The sequence below is a fragment of the Sus scrofa genome, chromosome 1 (assembly GCF_054392235.1).
Source record: "Sus scrofa isolate SSC_HxYL_T2T_F1_AM1 chromosome 1, Sscrofa_HxYL_maternal_Yorkshire_Landrace_v2.0, whole genome shotgun sequence".
Lineage (NCBI taxonomy): Eukaryota > Metazoa > Chordata > Mammalia > Artiodactyla > Suidae > Sus > Sus scrofa.
In genome coordinates this window covers 230,103,123-230,123,789 of record NC_139383.1, presented here as the reverse complement: position 1 = coordinate 230,123,789, position 20,667 = coordinate 230,103,123, and the positions used below count along the sequence as shown (strand labels likewise).

The window sequence follows — 20,667 nt, the reverse complement described above, 5'->3', positions numbered from 1 at the left end:
TTTTTTCTTTTCTAGGACTACACCTGCAGCTTATGGAGGTTCCCAGGCTAGGCGTATAATTGGAGCTGTAGCTGCCAGTCTACGCCAGAGCCACAGCAACACCAGATCCAAGCCGTGTCTGCAACCTACACCACAGCTCATGGCAACGCCGGATCCTTAACCCACTGAGCAAGGCCAGGGACCGAACCCGCAACCTCATGCTTCCTAGTCGGAATCGTTAACCACTGTGCCAAGACAGAAACTCCTATTGAACATTTTTTAATGTGCTTGTTGACCATTTGTATGTCTTTTTTAGGAAAATGTCTATTCAGTTCCTCTACCCATTTTTTTTTTTTTATTTTCCCACTGTACAGCAAGGGGATCAAGTTATCCTTACATGTATACATTACAATTACATTTTTTTCCCCACCCTTTGTTCTGTTGTAACATGAGTATCTAGACAAAGTTCTCAATACCACTCAGCAGGATCTCCTTGTAAATCTATTCTAAGTTGTGTATGACAAGCCCAAGCTCCCGATCCCTCCCACTCCCTCCCCCTCCCATCAGGCAACCACAAGTCTCTTCTCCAAGTCCATGATTTTCTTTTCTGAGGAGATGTTCATTTGTGCTGGATATTAGATTCCAGCTATAAGTGATATCATATGGTATTTGTCTTTGTCTTTCTGGCTCATTTCACTCAGTAGGAGATTCTCTAGTTCCATCCATGTTGCTGCAAATGGCATGATGTCATTCTTTTTTATGGCTGAGGAGTATTCCATTGTGTATATATACCACATCTTCCGAATCCAATCATCTGTTGATGGACATTTGGGTTGTTTCCATGTCCTGGCTATCGTGAATAGTGCTGCAATGAACATGCGGGTGCATGTGTCTCTTTTAAGTAGAGTTTTGTCCGGATGTATGCCCAAGAGTGGGATTGCGGGGTCATATGGAAGGTCTATGTATAGATTTCTAAGGTATCTCCAAACTGTTCTCCATAGTGGCTGTACCAGTTGACATTCCCACCAACAGTGCAGGAGGGTTCCCTTTTCTCCATAACCCCTCCAGCACTTGTTATTTCTGGATTTATTAATGATGGCCATTCTGACTGGTGTGAGGTGGCATCTCATGGTAGTTTTGATTTGCATTTCTCTTATAATCAGCGATGTTGAGCATTTTTTCATGTGTTTGCTGGCCATCTGCATATCTTCTTTGGAGAAATGTCTATTCAGGTCTTTTGCCCATTTTTCCATTGATTGATTGGCTTTTTTGCTGTTGGGTTGTATAAGTTGTTTATATATTCTAGAGATTAAGCCCTTGTAGGTTGCATCATTTGAAACTTTTTTCTCCCATTCTGTAAGTTGTCTTTTTGTTTTCTTTTTGGTTTCCTTTGCTGTGCAAAAGCTTGTTGGTTTGATTAGGTCCCATGGGTTTATTTTTGCTCTAATTTCTATTGCTTTGGGAGACTGACCTGAGAAAATATTCATAATGTTGATGTCAGAGAGTGTTTTGCCTATGTTTTCTTCTAGGAGTTTGATGGTGTCCTGTCGTATATTTAAGTCTTTCAGCCATTTTGAGTTTATTTTTGTGCATGGTGTGAGGGTGTGTTCTAGTTTCATTGCTTTGCATGCAGCTGTCCAGGTTTCCCAGCAATGCTTGCTGAATAGACTTTCTTTTTCCCATTTTATGTTCTTGCCTCCCTTGTCAAAGATTAATTGACCACAGGTGTCAGGGTTTATTTCTGGGTTCTCTATTCTGTTCCATTTGTCTGTCTGTCTGTTTTGATACCAGTACCACACTGTTTTGATCATTGTGGCTTTGTAGTATTTCTTGAAGTCTGGGAGAGTTATGCCTCCTGCTTGGTTTTTGTTTCTCAGGATTGCTTTGGCGATTCTGTGTCTTTTGTTGTTCCGTATAAATGTTTGGATTGTCTGTTCTAGTTCTGTGAAAAATGTCCTGGGTCATTGGATAGGGATTGCATTGAATCTGTAGAGTGCTTTGGGTAGTATGGCCATTTTTACAATATTGATTTTCCCAATCCAGGAACATGGAATATTTTTCCATTTCTTTACATCTTCTTTGATTTCTTTGATTAAAGTTTTATAGTTCTCGGCATATAGGTCCTTTACCTCCTTGGTCAGGTGTATTCCGAGATAATTGATTTTGTGAGGTGCAATTTTAAAAGGTATCGTATTTTTGTATTCCTTTTCTAATATTTCATTGCTGGTATACAGAAATGCAACTGATTTCTGAATGTTAATCTTATATCCTGCTACTTTGCTGAATTTATTAATCAGTTCAAGGAGTTTTTGGCTTGAGTCCTTAGGGTTTTCTATGTATAGTATCATGTCATCTGCATACAGTGACGGTTTTATCTCTTCCCTTCCTACATGGATGCCTTTTATTTCTTTTGTTTGTCTAATTGCTGTGGCTAGGACTTCCAAAACGATGTTGAAGAGCAGTGGTGAGAGTGGGCATCCCTGTCTTGTTCCAGATTTGAGTGAGAAGGCTTTCAGTTTTTCCCCATTGAGGATTATATTTGCTGTGGGCTTATCATAAATGGCTTTGATTATGTTCAGGAATGTTCCCTCTGTACCCACTTTGGCGAGGGTCTCGATCATGAATGGATGTTGGACTTTGTCAAATGCTATTTCTGCATCTATGGAGATGATCATATGATTTTTGACTTTTCTTTTGTTAATGTGGTGTATGATGTTGATTGATTTGTGTATGTTGAACCATCCTTGTGAACCTGGGATGAACCCTACCTGGTCATGTTGTATGATCTTTTTGGTATGTTGTTGGATTCAGTTGGCTAAGATTTTGTTGAGAATTTTTGCATCTATATTCATCAATGATATTGGGCGATAGTTTTCTTTTTTGGTGGTATCTCTGTCTGGTTTTGGAATTAGGGTGATGATGGCATCATAGAATGTCTTTGGGAGTATTCCTTCTTCAACCTTTTGAAAGAGTTTAAGGAGGATGGGCACCAATTCCTCTTTATATGTTCTACCCATTTTTTAATTGGATTGTTTGTTTTAATTGTTAGGTTGTATGAGTTCTTTATATAGTTTGAATACTAACTCTTACCAGATATTTTTTAATTATCTTCTCTCATTCAGTAGGCTGTCTTTTCTTTTTTGATGGTTTCCTTTGGTGTGCAGTAGCTTTTTAGTTTGATGTAGTCCTGTTTGTTTATTTTTGCCTTTGTTTCCCTTGCCTGAGGAGATAGATCCAGAAAGATATTGCTAAGACCAATGTTAAGGAGCATAATGCCTATGTTTTCTTCTAGGAGTCTTGTGGTTTCAGATCTTACTTTCAAGTCTTTAATCTGTTTCAAGTAGATTTTTGTGTATGGTGAGAAATTGTGGTCTAGTTTCATTCTTGTGCATGTAGCTGTCCAGTTTTCCCAGCACGATTTAGTAAAGATACTGTCCTTTCTCCATTGTGTGTGCTTTGCTCCTCTGTCATAAATTAATTGTCCATTTACGTGTGGTTTTATTCCTAGGTTCTCAATTCTGTTCCATTGATCTATGTGTCTTTTTTTCTGCCAAGACCATACTGCTTCGATTACCATAGCTTTGCAATGTAATTTGAAATGAGGGGATGTGATATTTTCAAGATTTGTTCTTTTTTCTCAGGATTGCTTTAGCAGTCCTCAGGGTCTGCCATATAATCTTTCTATTTTACCTCTGAGTATTTATCCAAAGACTATGAAAACACTAATCGAAAAATATATGCACCCCTATGTTCACTGCAGAATTATTACAATGGCCAAGGTATGGAAACAATATGAGTGCCCACTGACATATGAATGGATAAAGAAGATGTGTTATACAGATGCAATGAGCAACTACTCATTTATAAAAAAAAAGATTGCAAATGTTGTCATTTGCGAAAACATGGATGAATCTTGAGGATCTGTGCTAAGTAATGCTAAGTAAACACAGTATTATTTTACTCATATGAGAAATATAAAGTAAACAAACAAACCAAAACTAAAACAAACACAATGATGCAGAGAACAGAGTATCAGTTATCAAAGGGAAGGGAATTGGGGGAAAAGCAAAATGGATAAAGTGAGTCAACAGTATGGTGACAAATGAAAACTAAATTTGGAGGGGCGAGCATGCTGTATTGGATACAAAAGTCAAAATATAATATTACATACACAATAAAAGAAAAAAAGTAAAAATTGCTACTATGACATATGGTAGAAAAGATGGATACATGGTGCTCCATTACGAAAGATCTAGTCAATAAGCCAAGGAAAGCTGGCTAAAAGTGGCAGAAAAGAGTGATCCGGTATAGGGGACAACTGTGCACGAGCCCCATGGTGTAGGGATCCTGGGAAGGTAAGGAGTTAAAAGGATGCCCATGGCAGGAGCAGAGGCAGGGAGGCAGGTGGGCTACAGATGAGGCTAAACAGGTAAACAGCAGCTGTACCTTACATGACTTTTTGGGGAAAAGCAAAAAGAAACTACTATAAAACTGACCTGGAAGAGGTGACAGGATCAACTGGGCATTTTTAGAAGATGACTGTAGTCACAGTGTGAAGAAGCACAAGAGTGCCAGTAATCTGCTTACAGAAGGCCACTGTGGGAGCCCTCACCAGCAATGATGGGTGGACACAGACTCAAAAGGTCATAGAGAAAGCATCAAGGAGCGACACCTAGGTTTCTCACGTATCCCATTTGGTCCTTCACTTAATCATTGACAATTGTCTATGATTTTCAGGCACATATTACTTTTCTTCATGCTCTTACTCCACCTTGGAGGAAAAATTCCATTCAAAACTAAGTACAGAGCCCCTCAGCATTATTCTACCAATCCTAAATATACACACACACACACACATATAAAATTCCCAACTGATTTCTGTTTGTATTTTATAAACTAAGTTTGGTTTCTCCCCCTTATATATATATTTTCTGTTTAGTATAATTTCGTCCATTGAAATTAGAAATCTGAATCTTGATGTGGTAGTAGAGGTGATTTAATTACAAATAATGGAAACCAACTTGAAGAAAAAAAAAAGGGAATTTATTATAAGAACACGAGAGTGTCTCACAGATCAAATGCAGAAATGCAACCAAGACTGCCCATTCCAGACTGGATGGGAATACCCTGGGAATTTCATGCACTATTCTGTCTGCTCTTCTCTATATACTGGTTTCAGCTTCTTCCCTTGGAAGTCTAGCTTTCTCCAACCTTCAATCCACAAGATGGCTCTATTACTGCTCCTGTATCTTTATGTTCTGGGTTTAGCCACAGAGACTAACACTCAGTCCCTCAGTATCTCAATCCCAAATCTCATGGAGAGGAATTTGGCTGATATAGTCAGGTGATCAAGCTGGTCCGTTAACTATGACTGGAGGTGGATGGGTACAGTGTTCAGGGAAGAAATAGCCAAGGCCACTTCTGAGTTCCCAGAGAAGGGAGAATTGTTATAAACTTGGCAGACATGCCCTATAGACAAAGGGGGGAAACAATAGCTCCTTTACTTCAATAAACATGTGCTACACACCAATCATGTACCAGGGCCAGGCTAGGCTCATGGGCACAAAAATAAGCGCAGCATATTCTAACTTCTAACTTCAAGGAGTGTAACACCCAGCACTGCCTGTGAACACTTTGGCCTCCATCTATGGTCATTAACCTATAGCACATACCTAAAAACTCAGTGAACTATATTGTACCAGAATGGAAGATATCCATTCTGTGGAGTCAATGTTTAGCTCTCATCTTGGACAAGAACAAAACATTTGCTGACAGAAAAGCAGATTTCAAGCTTTATTTCCAGTTGCTGGCAGATGCTAACAAATGAGGAGGATAAAATAAAAATTTTATAATGCGGACACCTTTAGTGTGTCTATTTACCATCATCCATCCATCTTCAAAGGAAAATGTTATCTGACTATACGTTCATCATAGAAAAAATGTCAACTGAAAATCTACATACAGTCAAGTTGCCAGACAGGCCCAGACTAAAGAGAAGAGAGCACATTAGATTCAGAGTCAAAGACCCAAAGTCTCATCCTACCACCTGTGTGACCAAGGCAGGTCATGTACCTCTCTGAGCTTTAGCCATCAAGTGAGGCTCTTACTCCCTCTCAATGTCCACATGGGGAAGTAGGAATTAAAAGGAGTATGAATGTAGAAAACGAAGCACGAAGAAGGCAGTACAAATACAAGTGTCAGCTACCAGCAAAAGTAAGGAAGTGGGGACCCATGGGAATGGCTGGGAGGTAGGAAGGCTGAGCCGACGAGAGAAGGAGGGTCTGTGAAGTTGCTCTTGGTGAGATGTGGGCTGAAACCTCAGACATGACCATTCTGCTAGGGATTTATAAACAGAAGGAAGATGGGGAATGAGGAACAAAGGGAATAGGTAGGAGTTCCCGTCGTGGCTCAGCAGTTAAGGAATCCAACTAGGAACCATGAGGTTGCGGGTTCGGTTCCTGGCCTTGCTCAGTGGGTTAAGGATCTGGTGTTGCCGTGAGCTGTGGTATAGGTCGCAGACGTGGCTCAGATCTGGCACTGCTGTGGCTGTGGCGTAAGCCAGCGGCTAGAGCTCTGATTCAACCCCTAGCCTGGGAACCTCCATATGCCGCAGGAGCGGCCCAAGAAAATGGCAAAAAGACCAAAAAAAAAAAAAAAAAAAAAAAAAGCAATAGGTAAAAAGGGGCCACATAAAGATTGCTTCCAGACCTGTGGCCTACGACCAGATAGCTAACCTATAAGCCATAAGCTTACAATTGTCCCTTATTTGTTACATGCCACTGTCTTTCCAGATTTAGTTGTGTTTAATCTTTCCTTTCCAAACAAAGTTGGGCGGGGGGGTGAGGGGGAGCTATCTAGTTAATGTAGTAACTTTTACCTACCAGAAGAGAACATTATTTCCTTCAGCTTTCTTATCCAGCTCAATTTCCCTTCTATCCTATTGCCTCTCAAACCTTTCCCTTATGTTTCCTTTTTATGATAAGCTTAAATTCAAATTAGCTGCCTCTCTAGAAAGCTTTCATCTTCTCTTCAATTTCTCATGTTTTTGTCCTCTATCAGATTTTATTTTTGCCTCTTCAGACTTCACTAAATCTCCATTCATTTTCATGAGTATTTCTGTCCATTTGAAATGTTATAGACATTTTAGCCTTACACAGGCTATAGACATTTAATTTCTCTAAGGCACTTTATTTTTTGTCTTTTTAGGGCCACACCCATGGTATATGGAGGTTCCCAAGCTAGGGGTTGAACTGGAGCTGTAGCTGCCGGCCTATGCCACAGCCACAGCAACACTTCATCTGAACCGCGTCTGCGACCTACACCACAGTTCAAGGCAATGCTGGATCCTTAACCCACTGAGCAAGGCCAGGGACTGAACCTGCATCCTCATGGATACTAGTCAGATTCATTTCCTCTTTAGGGCATTTTAACTCAGTAGTATTAATTGTTTTTGAATTTTCTATTACATTCCCAATAGGACCCAAAATGCAGAATAAGTGGTATTAAACTGCTTTTAGTTTAATAATTAAAACACCATAATGTTTTTTTTTTTACTTTTAGAATCCATTCTTCTTTTATTTATTTATGCCTTCTCAATGACAGTGATAATACCCCAAGGGCAATGAATGTAAATCAGTTCTTGTGAGGCAAAAAAAAAAAACAAAAAAAAAAAACTTAGATATCACAGTGGGTTGTGACCCTCCAAACCTTGACGCTATCCGATTACATAAACAGATATACAGCACACCTATAGTCTTAAAATTCCACAGTGGGAGAAAGCAATTAGAAGAAAGCTTCTAAAAAGGCACCGTAGTGGGGAAATAATGACAATAATTTAAAAGGTTGAAGAAAACAATTTAGAACCCACCTCTACTTGCATAGTACATTAGTTTACAAAAGTGTTAAACAGTCTTTCATTAAATTTCCACAAAAACCAGGTGAATCAGATACTGTTAACCTCTATTCCAGACATGTACATGGATGATGAGAGTGCTTACCTCCTCATCATGTGAGTGTGATGGCAAATCCCCCCTCCACCTGTGACAGTACCGCATATCCATTTCTCTATAGCAGCATCCACAACCTCAGCAGCACCAACATTTGCTATAATGCTTTGCTGTGTGGGAAGCTTTCCTCTGCCATCAAGGCTGTTAAGCAGCATCCCTGACCATTATTCATTAGCATCCCCTCAACCAACACCCCCACTAGTGGGGACAAACTGATATGTCTCCAGATGTTGCCAAATGTCCTCTGCAGAACAGCTGGGGAAATGACTCCTGGTTGAGAGTCACTGATAACAAGGGTGACTACCATCTACTGTTTTATAAATCATGTATGTCATGATAACTAAGAGTTATGGAGCACTTACCATATAGCAGCATGTTATATACAAGCCCTCATTTAATCCTCCTACCAACTCCATGAGGTACATAGTCACATTCATCATGCCCATTTTACAAATAAGGAAACCCAGCTTGGAAGGATTGCAGTTAATAAACTATAAAGCTAGATACATAGATGCTGGTGCTGCATTATATCACAAGGAAGTGCTTAAACTATTGACCCAAATATAATGGGTCCACGCTAATAATCTATACTATGGTTATGATAATGTTGACTTTGAGTTTAAACTCAGGTCTGAGCACTGAGCCACATGCTATACCACCTGTTTAAGAACCAAAATGCCTTCAGCTATTTTCTTCCATTCTGTATTACTTTCTCTCTGTTATACCATTTTTCAAACAAAGGTCAGTTTCTTGTAAGTGCTGCTTTCTATTGATTCATTTACTCTTAATATGCTCACAGTGAAATTCTAATAAAAGATGTCCAAAATAAGTATATGTTAATAAATGAGTATTTTTAAGTTTTACCTGTATGGTTAGTATGATCCCATGGTTGTAAAAATTTACATATAAAAACTCATAAACACACCCACACACAGATAAAAGATTGGAAATGTACATATCATTTAAATAGGATTTATCCATGGAAAGTAAGAAATAAACATTTCTGATTTTTGTCTTTTTGAGTACCTACATTTTCAATGTTTTCTACAGTAAGTACATTTAAGAATTACAAAAGCAGGAGTTCCCGTCGTGGTGCAGTGGTTAACGAATCCGACTAGGAACCATGAGGTTGCGGGTTCGGTCCCTGCCCTCGCTCAGTGGGTTAACGATCCGGCGTTGCCGTGAGCTGTGGTGTAGGTTGCAGACGCGGCTCGGATCCTGCGTTGCTGTGGCTCTGGCGTAGGCCGGCGGCTACAGCTCCGATTCAACCCCTGGCCTGGGAACCTCCATATGCCGCAGGAGCGGCCCAAGAAATAGCAACAACAACAACAACAACAAAAAAAAAGACAAAAGAAAAATAAATAAATAAAAATAAAAAATAAAAAATAAATCTTCTAAAAAAAAAAGATAAGGAAAAAAATACTCTTTATAAAAAAAAAGAATTACAAAAGCAATAATTTTTTTCAAAAATGATTTAATCAGATAGCTAAATAAAAATAAGAATTTTAGGAGTAAGAAAAAAATTAATTTCTTTTTAAAAATTTTAAATTGAGCAGTTCCTGTCATGGCTCAGTGGAAATGAACCCAACTAGTATCCATGATGATATATATGATGTATATATATGTATGATATATGATATAGGTTTGACCCCTTTCTCAGTGGGTTAAGGATCCAGCGTTGCCATGAGCTGTGGGTTAGGTCACAAACATGACTCAGATTCCACACTGCTATGGCTGTGGCATAAACTGGCAACCACAGCTCCAATTTGACCCCTGGCCTGGAAAATACCATATGCTGCAGGTATGGCCCTAAAGACAAAATAAAACAAAATTTTAATTGAAGTATAGTTATTTACAATATTATACTAGATTCAGGTGTACAGCATTGTGATTCAGTATTTTTAAAGTTTATACTCCATTCAAAGTTATTATAAGATAATGGCTCTAGTTTCCTGTGCTATATAAAATATTCTTGTTTATTTTTATACATAGTTGTTTATATCTATTAATCCTATACCCCTAAAAGGCCCCTCTCACTTCCCTCTCCCCTCTAATAACAACTAGTCCCCTCTAATAACAACTGGTTTGTTTCCTATCCTGTGAGTGTGTTTCTGTTTTGGTATATACATTTGTTGTTTGTATTTATTTTTAGATTCCACATATAAGTGATATTATATGGTATTTATCTTACTCTAGACAGAAATTTTACTAAGCATAATATTCTCTATGGCCATCCACATTGCTACAGATGGCAATATTTAATTTTTACGGCTGAGTAATATTCCACTTAGATATATATATAAACCACATCTTTATTCATTCATCTGTTGATGGGCTCTTGGGATGATTCCATATCTTGGCTATTGTAAATAGTGCTGCTATAAATATTGAGGTGCACATATCTTTTTGAATTAATGTTTTCATTTATTTTTCTAGATATACCCAGGAGTAGATCTGGTTGATCATATGGTAATTCCATGTTTAGATATTTGAGAACCCCCCATACTGTTTTCCATAGTGGCTATATCAATTTATAGCCCCACCAACAGTGTTATGACACATATGGTCCCTAAATTCAAACTGCTTACACACAACAGAAGAGGATTATCATGTTCGTAGTTAACTGGAGATTAGACAAATGTTCTTAAAACTCTTATTCTCTAATAAGATTGAAATATAAACAGTTTCATAACAAACTGAAGAATAAAAACAATTTGGTCATCTGAATAGATGTAAAAAAAGCTACTGACAAAATTCAACAAAGATTTATGATAAAAACTCCACAAAGTGGGCACAGAGGGAAGCTGACTCAACATAATAAAGGCCATATATGACAAAGTCACAGCTAAAATAATTCTCAATGGTGAGAAGCTAAAAGCATTGCCTTTAATCCAAGGAACAAGACAAGGATGTCCACTCTCGCCACTTTTATTCAACAGAATTTTGGAGGTCGTATCCATAGCAATTAGAGAAGAAAATAAAAGGAAGAAGTAAAGATGAATAAAAGCAAGAAGAAATAAAAGGAATGCAAATTGGAAAAGAAGTAAAATTAATCACTGCTTGCAGATAACATAATAATATACATAGAATATCCTAAAGACACTACCGTAAAACTACTAGATCTCATCAGTGAATTCAGTAAAGTTTCAGGATACATAATTAATACTCAGAAATCTCTTGCATTCCTATACACTAACAATAAAACATCAGAAGGAGAAATTAAGGAGATAATCCCTTTTACCATTGCATGGAAAAGGATGAAATACCTAGGAATAAACCTACCTAAAGAGATAAGAGACCTGTACTCTGAAAACTACAAGATGCCAGTGACACAGATGGAAAGATATGCCATGCTCTTGAGTTGAAGAATCAATATTGTCAAAATGTGCTACTCAAGGCAACCTAGAGTTCAACACAATCTCTATCAAATTACCAATAACATTCTTCACAGAACTAGAACAAAGTATTTTAAAATTTGTATGGAAAAACAAAAAACCCCAAATAGCCAAAATAATCTTGAAAAAATAAAATGGAACTGGACAAATCAGGCTCCCTGACTTCAGGCTACACTACAAAGTTATCATCAAAACAGTATGGTACTTGCCAAAGGTGAGGCCTAAAAAACAACAACAACAAAAAGTATGGCACTGGCACAACAACAGAAACATAGATCAATGGAAGAGGATAGAAAGCCCAGAGATAAACCCATACACCCATGGTCAACTAATCTATGACAAAGGAGGCAAGAATATACAATGGAGTTTAGACAGTCTTTTCAGTAAGTGGTGGTGAGAAAACCAGACAGCTACATGTAAAAGAATGAAATCAAAACATTTTCTAACTCCATACAAAAAAATAAACTCAAAATGGGTTAAAGATCTAAATATAGGGCCAGATTCCATAAAACTCCTAGAGGAAATCAGAGCAGAACACTCTTTGACATAAATTGCAACAATACCTTTTTGGATCCACCTTCTAGAGTAATTAAAATAAAAACATGAAAAGATAAACAAATGGGACCTGATTAAACTTAAAAGCTTTTGGAAATAAGAGAAATTGTAAAAAAAAAAAAAAAAAAAAAAAAAAAAAAGACAACTCATGACATGAGAGAAAATCTTTGCAAACAAAGCAACCAACAAGGGATGAATCTCAAAAATATTGAAATATCTCACGCAGCTATATATTTAAAAAAAAATCAACAACCCAGTCAAAAAATGGGCAGAAGTCCTAAATAAACATTTCTCCAAAGAAGACAGATAGATAGCAAGCAGGCACATGAAAAATGCTCAACATCACTAATTATTAGAGAAATGCAAATCAAAACCACAACAAGGTACAACCTCACGCCAGGCAGAATGGCCAACATCAAAAAGTCTACAAACAATAAATGCTAGAGTAGGTATGGAGAAAAGGGAACCCTCCTACACTGTTGGTGGGAATGTAAATTAGTGCAATCACTATGGAAAACAGTATGGAAGTTCTTTAAAAAACTAAATATAGAACTACCATATGATCCAGCAATCCCACTTCTGGGCATATATTCAGAGAAAACCAGAATTTGAAAAGATGTGAATATTCACTGCAGCACTATTTACAACAGCCAAGACATGGAAGTAACCTAAATATAAATCAACAGAAAAATGGATAAAGAAGATGTGGTACATATACACAAGGGAATATTACTCAGCCATAGAAAGATAGATATAATGCCATTTGAACCTACATGAATGGATTTAGAGATTGTTATACTAAGTAAAGTAAATTGGAGAAAGACAAATTTTGTATAAGATTACTTATATGTGGAATCTAATAAAAATATACAAAAGAATTGATTTATAAAACAGAAACACACAGATTTTGAAATCAAACTTATGGTTACCAAAGGGGAAACTGTTGGGGGGAGCATGAATTAGGAGAATGGGATTAACATATACACATTGCTATATATAATAGGTAACTAACAAGGTCCTACCATATAGCACAGGGAAATCTACTCAATAGATCTAGTGCAATAACCTATTTCGGTAAAAAAAGGAATGGATAAATTTATATGTATAACTGATGCACTTTTCTGTATACCTGAAATTAACACAACATTGTGAGTCAGTGATTCTCTAATAAAATTAAAAAAAATACTTATGGCACTTTTCTGGTTATTCATGGGAAGCACACACATTCCCAGCTGCAGTCAAACAAGGCAATGTTCTAGCTTCTTGTTTCAGCCCTCATACTGTGAACAAGTGTCCTTTTCTCAAACTGTTTAGTGCCACATTTTTCACATTTCAGTGCTTTTTGTTGACATTTCACTGTTTAAAATATCACCCCAAGCGAAGTATTGAAGTGCTTTTCCTAAGTTCAAGAAGGTTGTGATGAGACTTACAGAGAAAATATGTGTGCTGGATAAACTTCATTCAGGTACAAGTTACAGTGCTGCTGTCTGTGAGCTCAATGTTAACGATTAAACAAAAATACATTAAATAAGGCATCTTTCAGCAGAAGGACAAATAAAACCAGCTTATGCATTAAATAATTGGATGAAAAGGTTTTGGCCAGAGAATTACAAGAACCTAACCCTGTATTTTTTTTCAGGAGCAATTTTTCAATATTCACAGTGACTTTACAGAATATAACTACTGCAAATAATAAGACTTAACTGCATCTATTTTCCTAGTTACTTATTTCCATCACTATGAACTGAGGGATATTTACATTATTCAACAGGTTGCAATCTAATGCTATCATTATCTATTTTAGTGCTCAAATTATTCCACCTTTAGCCCTTGAGATAGTAACTTTATGGTGGGAAAATCTGGTGGTGGCTCTCTTGGCCGGGAAATCAAGACCAACATCACCAATAATAATACATATTGATATCATGAATGCTGTTTTTGATGTAATGAAAAGGATGAGGAAACATTCTTGTGGTGTTCTTGATGGGGACCTCAGTCTAGTCATCAGAAAACTCCCAACAGGCCTGTGGTGAGTGGCATGCAGCAAAATGATCATAGTCTTGGGGGACATCTGGGTCACAAAAAACAGGGAAAGCCTGAGGAGCTGATGAAAAGTATGGGAGACCAGAGAGAAACAACAACAAAATGCTATGTGCAATCTTAAATTGGATCTTGGGAACAACGATGACATCATTAGTTGGACACCTCAAAGTAAAGTTCAAATGCAAATGATAGGATGATATAAGATGATAGCATCTTATATACCACAGTATATTATACCACTTACATACCACTGTGGTATATAAGATGCTATCATTGGGCTGTGCTGAGACAGGGACATACAGAAATTCTCTGTACGATTCTCGCAATTTCTTGTAAGTCTAAAAATAATTTGAGGGACTTTCTAATGTGGCTCAGTGGTAATGAACCCTAACAGGATCCATGAGGATGCAGGTTCAATCCCTCGGTGGATTAAGGATCTGGCATTGCTGTGAACTGTGGTGTAGTTCACAGACATGGCTCATCTGATGTTGCTGTGGCTGTGGCATAGGCCAGCAGCTAGCTATAGCTCCAATTTGATCCTTAGCCTGGGAACTTCCATATGCCATGGGTGCAGCCCTATAAAGAAAAAAAAATTAAATAAAAAAAATTCAAAAGTTGACTATTGGATGGTCTTACACACCCCTAGATGTAGAAGTTGAAGAGTTTGGGCAATTCCATTTCAAAGACTATGGATATATAGCACTGTTCAATTTTCCAGAGAGTCTTTCTAGTTTCTAAAACCTTTGGGCATGATGTGAAGGTGTGTTCTAGTTTCATTGATTTACATCGGCTGTCCAGTTTTCCCAGTACCATTGCTGAAGAGACTTTTTCCCATTTTATATTCTTGCCTCTTTTGTTGAAGATTAATTGAACATAGGTGTCTGGGTATACTTCTGAGTTCTCTATTCTGATCCATTGGTCTGTATGTCTGTTTTGGTATCAGTACCACACTGTCTTGATTACTGTAGCTTTGCAATATTGTCTGAAGTCTGAGGGAGTTTCCTCCTGCTTGTTTTTTTTTTTCCTCAAGATTCCTTTGGCAATTCTGGGTCTTTTATGGTTCCATATAAATTTTTGTATTTTTTTTTTTAGTTCTATGAAAAACATCTTTGGTAATTTGAAAGGGATCACAGTGCAACTGTAGATTGCTGTGGGTAGTATAGCCATTTTAACAATATTAACTCTGCCAATCCAGGAGCATGGAACATCTTTCCATTTCTTTGAATCCTCTTTAATTTCTTTGATTAATGTTTTATGGTTCTTAGCATATAAGTCTTTTACCTCCTTGGTCAGGTTTATTCCTAGGTATTTAATTTTGGGGGGTATGATATTAAAAGGTATTGTATTTGTATATTTCTTTTCTAATATTTCATTGTTAGTATACAGAAATGCAACTGATCTCTGAATTTTAATCTTGTATCCTGCTACTTTGATGAATTCATTGATCAGTTTGAGTAGTTTTTGTGTGGAGTCCTTAAGGTTTTCTATACACCATATCAGGTCATCTGTAAAGAGTGACAATTTTACCTCTTCTCTTTCAATTTTGCATACATTTTATTTCTTTCTTTGTCAGATAGCTGTGGCTAGGACTTCCAATACTATGTTGAATAAAAGTGGTAAGAGTGGACATCTTTTCTTGTTCTAGATTTTAGTGGGAAGGCTTTCAGCTTTTCTCTATCAAATATTATTTTGGCTGTGAGATTGTCATAAATGGCTTTTATTATGTTAAGGTATGTTCCCTCTTTACCCACTTTTGGCTTGAAGACTTAAACATAAAACAGCATAAAACTCCTAGAAGAGAACATAGGCAAAACATTTTCTAACATTAACCAGACAAATGTTTTCTTAGGTCAGCCTCCTAAGGCAACAGAAATAAAAGCAAACACACAAAAAAACAATGGGACCTAATCAAACTCAAAAGTTTTTGCACAGCAAAGGAAAGCATTAAAAAAATAAATAAATAAATAAAGAGGCAACCTACAGAATGGGAGAAAATAGTTTCAAACAATGCAACCGACAAGGGCTTAATCTTGAAAATATACAAACAACTTATACAACTCAACAACAACAACATACAACTATGACCCAACTGAAAAACGGGCAAAGACCTGAATAGACATTTATGCAAAGAAGATATACAAATGACCAATAGGCACATGAAAAATGCTCAACATCACTGATTACTAGAGAAACAAAAATCACAACTACAATGGGGTACCACCTCACACAAGTCAGAATGGCCATCATTAACAAGTCAACAAATAACAAATGATGGAGAGGGTGTGGAAAAAAGTGTATTCTCCTTCACTGTTGGTAGGAATGCAAATTGGTACAATCACTACAGAAAATAGTATGGAGGTACCTCAGAGAACTATATATAGAACTACCATATGACCCAGCAATTCCACTGCTGGGCATATATCTCATTCAAAAAGACAAAACTTTTATTCAAAAAGATACAAATACCTCTATGTTCATCACAGCACTATTCACAATAGCCAAGACATGGAAACAGCCTAAATGTCCTTCAACAGATGAATGGACTAAGAAGATGTGGTATACATACACAATAGAATACTACTCAGCCATAAAAAGAACAAATAATGCCATTTGCAGCAAAATACTAAGTGAATTAAGTCAGAAAGAGAAAGATAAATACCATATGATACCACCTATATCCACTATCTAATATATGGCACAAATGAACCTATCTACAGTAAAGGAAAAAACTCACAGACATAGAGAACAGACTTGTGGTTGTTGGGGAGAGGCGGGTTTGGGGGTAGGGAGTGGGATGGATTGGGAGTTTGGGTTAGGAGATGCAAACTACTTCATTTGGAGTGCATAAGCAGTGAGATCCTGCTGTATAGCACATGGAACTATATCTAATCACCTGTGATGGAACATGATGGAGGATAATGTGAGAAAAAGAATACACATATATACGTATGACTGAGTCACTTTGCTGTACAGCAGAAATTGATAGAACATTGTAAATCAACTATAATTTAAAAAAATTTTTAAAAATCCTTTGGGCAATAGTGGAAAAAATAAATACAATAAATACCTTCTACATTAAGATATTATAGAAGATTTGTTTTTCCAAGTAAAGAGAATTCACTTCCAATTACTGATCTTAAACAAGCCATAAGTGTAGTCTCTGTATCCTTAAAATGAAAGAGCTATGATGAATAATCTTACCTTATGTCTGTTACATGATAAAATCTTTTTTTTTTTTTTTTTTTTTGGCCATGCCCATGGCATGTCAAAGTTCCCAGGTCAGGGGTCAAACCAGAGCCACAGCAGCCACCCAGGCCACAACAGTGACAACACTGGATCCTTAACCCACTGCCCCTCAAGAGAATTCCAAAAATCTTATTATTCTCATTTAATCTTATTATTTCGCCTTTGATGTAATTTACTGCAAGAATATCCTTTAGGATGCTTATTTATTCTACTTTCTTGGTAATAAGTAGTAGTGGTGACATTTCACAGGAAATCCAGGAATCAAATGGCAATAGTGTAAAGAAATTTTTCATAAGTGCCCCCTGAAGCTCATTTATAAAATAGATACAATTTACACGCTCACAGAAAATATAAATCTACCTTAAGGATCAAGAATTATTCAGTTCTTGGAATTTCCATCATGGTTCACCGGTATCAAACCCAACTAGTATCCATGAGGTTGCAGGTTCAATCCCTGGCCTGACTCAGTGGGTTAAAGATCTGGCATTGCCATGAATGGTGATATAGCTCTCAGATGTGGCTCAGATCCCATATGGCTGTGGCTCTGGTATAGGTCGGCATCTGTAGCTCCAATTTGACTCCTAGTCCGGGAATTTCCATATGCCCCCAGGTGTAGCCCTAAAAAGACAAAAAAAAAAAAAAAAAAAAAAAAAAAAAAAGGAATTATGCAATCTTTTAAAATACTAAACCACTAAGTCACTAAACCATTATGTGGAAAGACAGATTATAAATGTACACATGCATAATGATTTCAGATAATATTTCCCATACAAATTTTCTTTTTTTTTTTGTCTTTTTACTATTTCTTGGGCCGCTCCTGCGGCATATGGAGGTTCCCAGGCTAGGGGTCTAATCGGAGCTGTAGCCGCCAGCCTATGCCAGAGCCACAGCAATGCGGGATCCAAGCCGAGTCTGCAACCTACACCACAGCTCACACTAATGCCAGATCCTTAACCCACTGAGCAAGGCCAAGGATCAAACCCGCAACCTCATGGTTCCTAGTCGGATTTGTTAACCACTGAGCCACGATGGGAACTCCACAAATATTTTTAGATAGAGATGAGATAGAACCTCTAATTATACTCTGGTGGACTATTATTTTAAAGGATACAAATCACTGATAGAAGGAAATACATATTATACCCTGATAAAATATAACATTCAAAACAAACAATAAAATATTTATATACATTTAATTCACTCTCCATTGTAAGGAAAATCATAATTTTGTCAGATGTTGCCAAGTCGGCTAAGAACTTCAATTCTTGCCCATTTCATAATTAATACCATTGGGAAAATATTAGGAGAGTGGAATGAGAAAGAAAGCCACAGATTTACTATTCATGAATGTGTAATGGTCACTCTTCCAGGGTGACAGGAGTGGAGGGAGAAGTTGACTGTGAGTCCTTTGTGAGATAATGAGATGATTTCCCCTTCTCCCTTGCTTGCCTGACAAGGTCATCAGCTCATTTAGAATAGTAAAGAAGGAAGAAAATGAGTTCCCATTGTGGCTCAGTGGGTTAAGAACCTGACGTAGTATCCATGAGGATGTGGATTAGATCCCTGGCTTTGTTCAGTGGGTTAAGGCTCTGGCATTGCTGGAAGCTGTGGTGTCAGTCACAGATGCGGCTTGGCTCCAGCATTGCTGTGGCTGTATTGTAAGCTGGAAGCTGCAGGTCCAATTCGACCCCTAGCCTGGGAACTTCCATATGCCTCGGGTGAAGCCATAAAAAGAAAAGAAGAAGAAGAAGGAATGAGAAACAAGAAACATGCCAAGAATGGAGTTCAGGTTTCGGCATTTCATATGGGTAATAATCCCCTGAATCATTTTATGGAAGATCAAAAAGGCACTGCATTAAGAAATTCAAATTTATGTTATTTCAAATTGTCATTAATACATATTAAATCATTTTTCTCAAAGATAATGCATGAGGTTTTAAAAAATTAATCTTCTAATCACTAATAAATTTAATTGAAATAATGAAATCTAATATTGATGAAGAAGAATAGTGACCAGAATGGCAACTAGAATGGCATATTGCTAATACTGTGGACTCCACTCTCAGCTTGAGTTTCCATCTTTACTTCTCTTGGTCAAGTAATCTCAATCTCTCAGTTTTATTTCCTCATTTAACATGAGAACAATAGGTCTTACTTCACAGGTTATAAGGAAGATTAAATGAAATAATGTACATAAAATGCTTGGCATAGACCTAGCACACAGTATGAATATAAGCTATTATTATAATGTAACTTTTTAACAGAGAAACTGTATGCAGTCTATGTGTAATTAGCATAGAGATGAAGAAGGCAGGAAATAAGTATAGCAAAGTACTAACAGTGGTTTTCCTGCATGGTAGGATTGGGGGGGTTCTATTTTCCTTTATTAGTGTTACTTTGCCAAACTTCCTACAGTAGACAGGTATTTCTTCCATAATCCAGAAATACGTGTTATTTTAAAAACTAAATAAGGTGAACAAAAACTGTAAATTTGCAATACTTTCCTTTATGTTTTTCTTTCTTTTCAGTAACACGTTATTTAGTCATTTCTGACCCAGGAACAAGGTTGGGTATGCACAGTTCACTTCCACTTGACCAAAACTGGGCTAAGATATATGGAGTCTTCAAAGAGAGGCATGAAATCATAAAATCAACAGGGGATGGTAGAGAGCAAAGGAGGGAGAGCTCCTAGCAGCAGGAGGACTCAAAGAAACAGAAACAGGAGAGGATGAACTAAGAGAGGGAACACTGCCAAGATTCTCACAAACCAAAGAGGCTGCCAACAGAGCATCGGAGGAGAGAAAAGACCAGATATTTAATGTGGAGCATCTTATGCAAGAACCATCTATAGGAACTTTTTTTAATATATTGGCTATCTTCAAAATAAAATAAAATAAAATAAGAATCTACTGTGGTGGAGTTCCCATCATGGCTCAGCGGTAATGAACCTGACTAGTATCTATGAGGACTAGATATGGGTTTGATCCCTGGCCTCACTCAGTGGGTTAAACATCCGGCATTGCCATGAGCTGTGGTATAGCTTGGTAACTTCTATATGCAACAGATGTATCCCTGGGGGGGGGGGGGGAGAGAAGAAAAATATACTATGGTGAATGAATCTTGCCATGACACCGAGTATCCATAGTCAATGGCTCTTTTCTAGTCATGCTCACAGGTTAATGATTATTTGTATTTCGTGGTAAACCTTTGTGAAGAGATTTCTGACAGTGATAAGGATCCAAACAACCAACAGACTAGACAAAGACCTTCCACTTCACATTTTCTACTCCTCATTAAACATCTGGTTTATTCTTTATGGCTGCTATTCCCAGTGTATTACCCATACAACTGCAAAACTCACCTCTTGTGGTACAAACTGCCAGTGACCACACATAACTAGCTATGACTAGGGTAGCAAGGTAAACTATGGACCAACCTCCACT

The 20,667-nt window shown here is 37.3% G+C and overlaps 2 long non-coding RNA genes across 8 annotated transcripts in view; both read right to left on the bottom strand.

Moving 5' to 3' along the window:
• The window catches only part of LOC100737021 (uncharacterized), a 171,855-nt gene that overhangs the window by 96,297 nt on the left and 54,891 nt on the right, over positions 1-20,667 (bottom strand). The window lies entirely within an intron of this gene.
• Positions 3,012-7,652, bottom strand: LOC146407042 (uncharacterized). Its single transcript, XR_014822431.1, has 2 exons — positions 7,296-7,652; positions 3,012-6,577 (listed from the first exon to the last, which is right to left on the bottom strand). It is a non-coding gene; the product is annotated as an uncharacterized LOC146407042 (long non-coding RNA).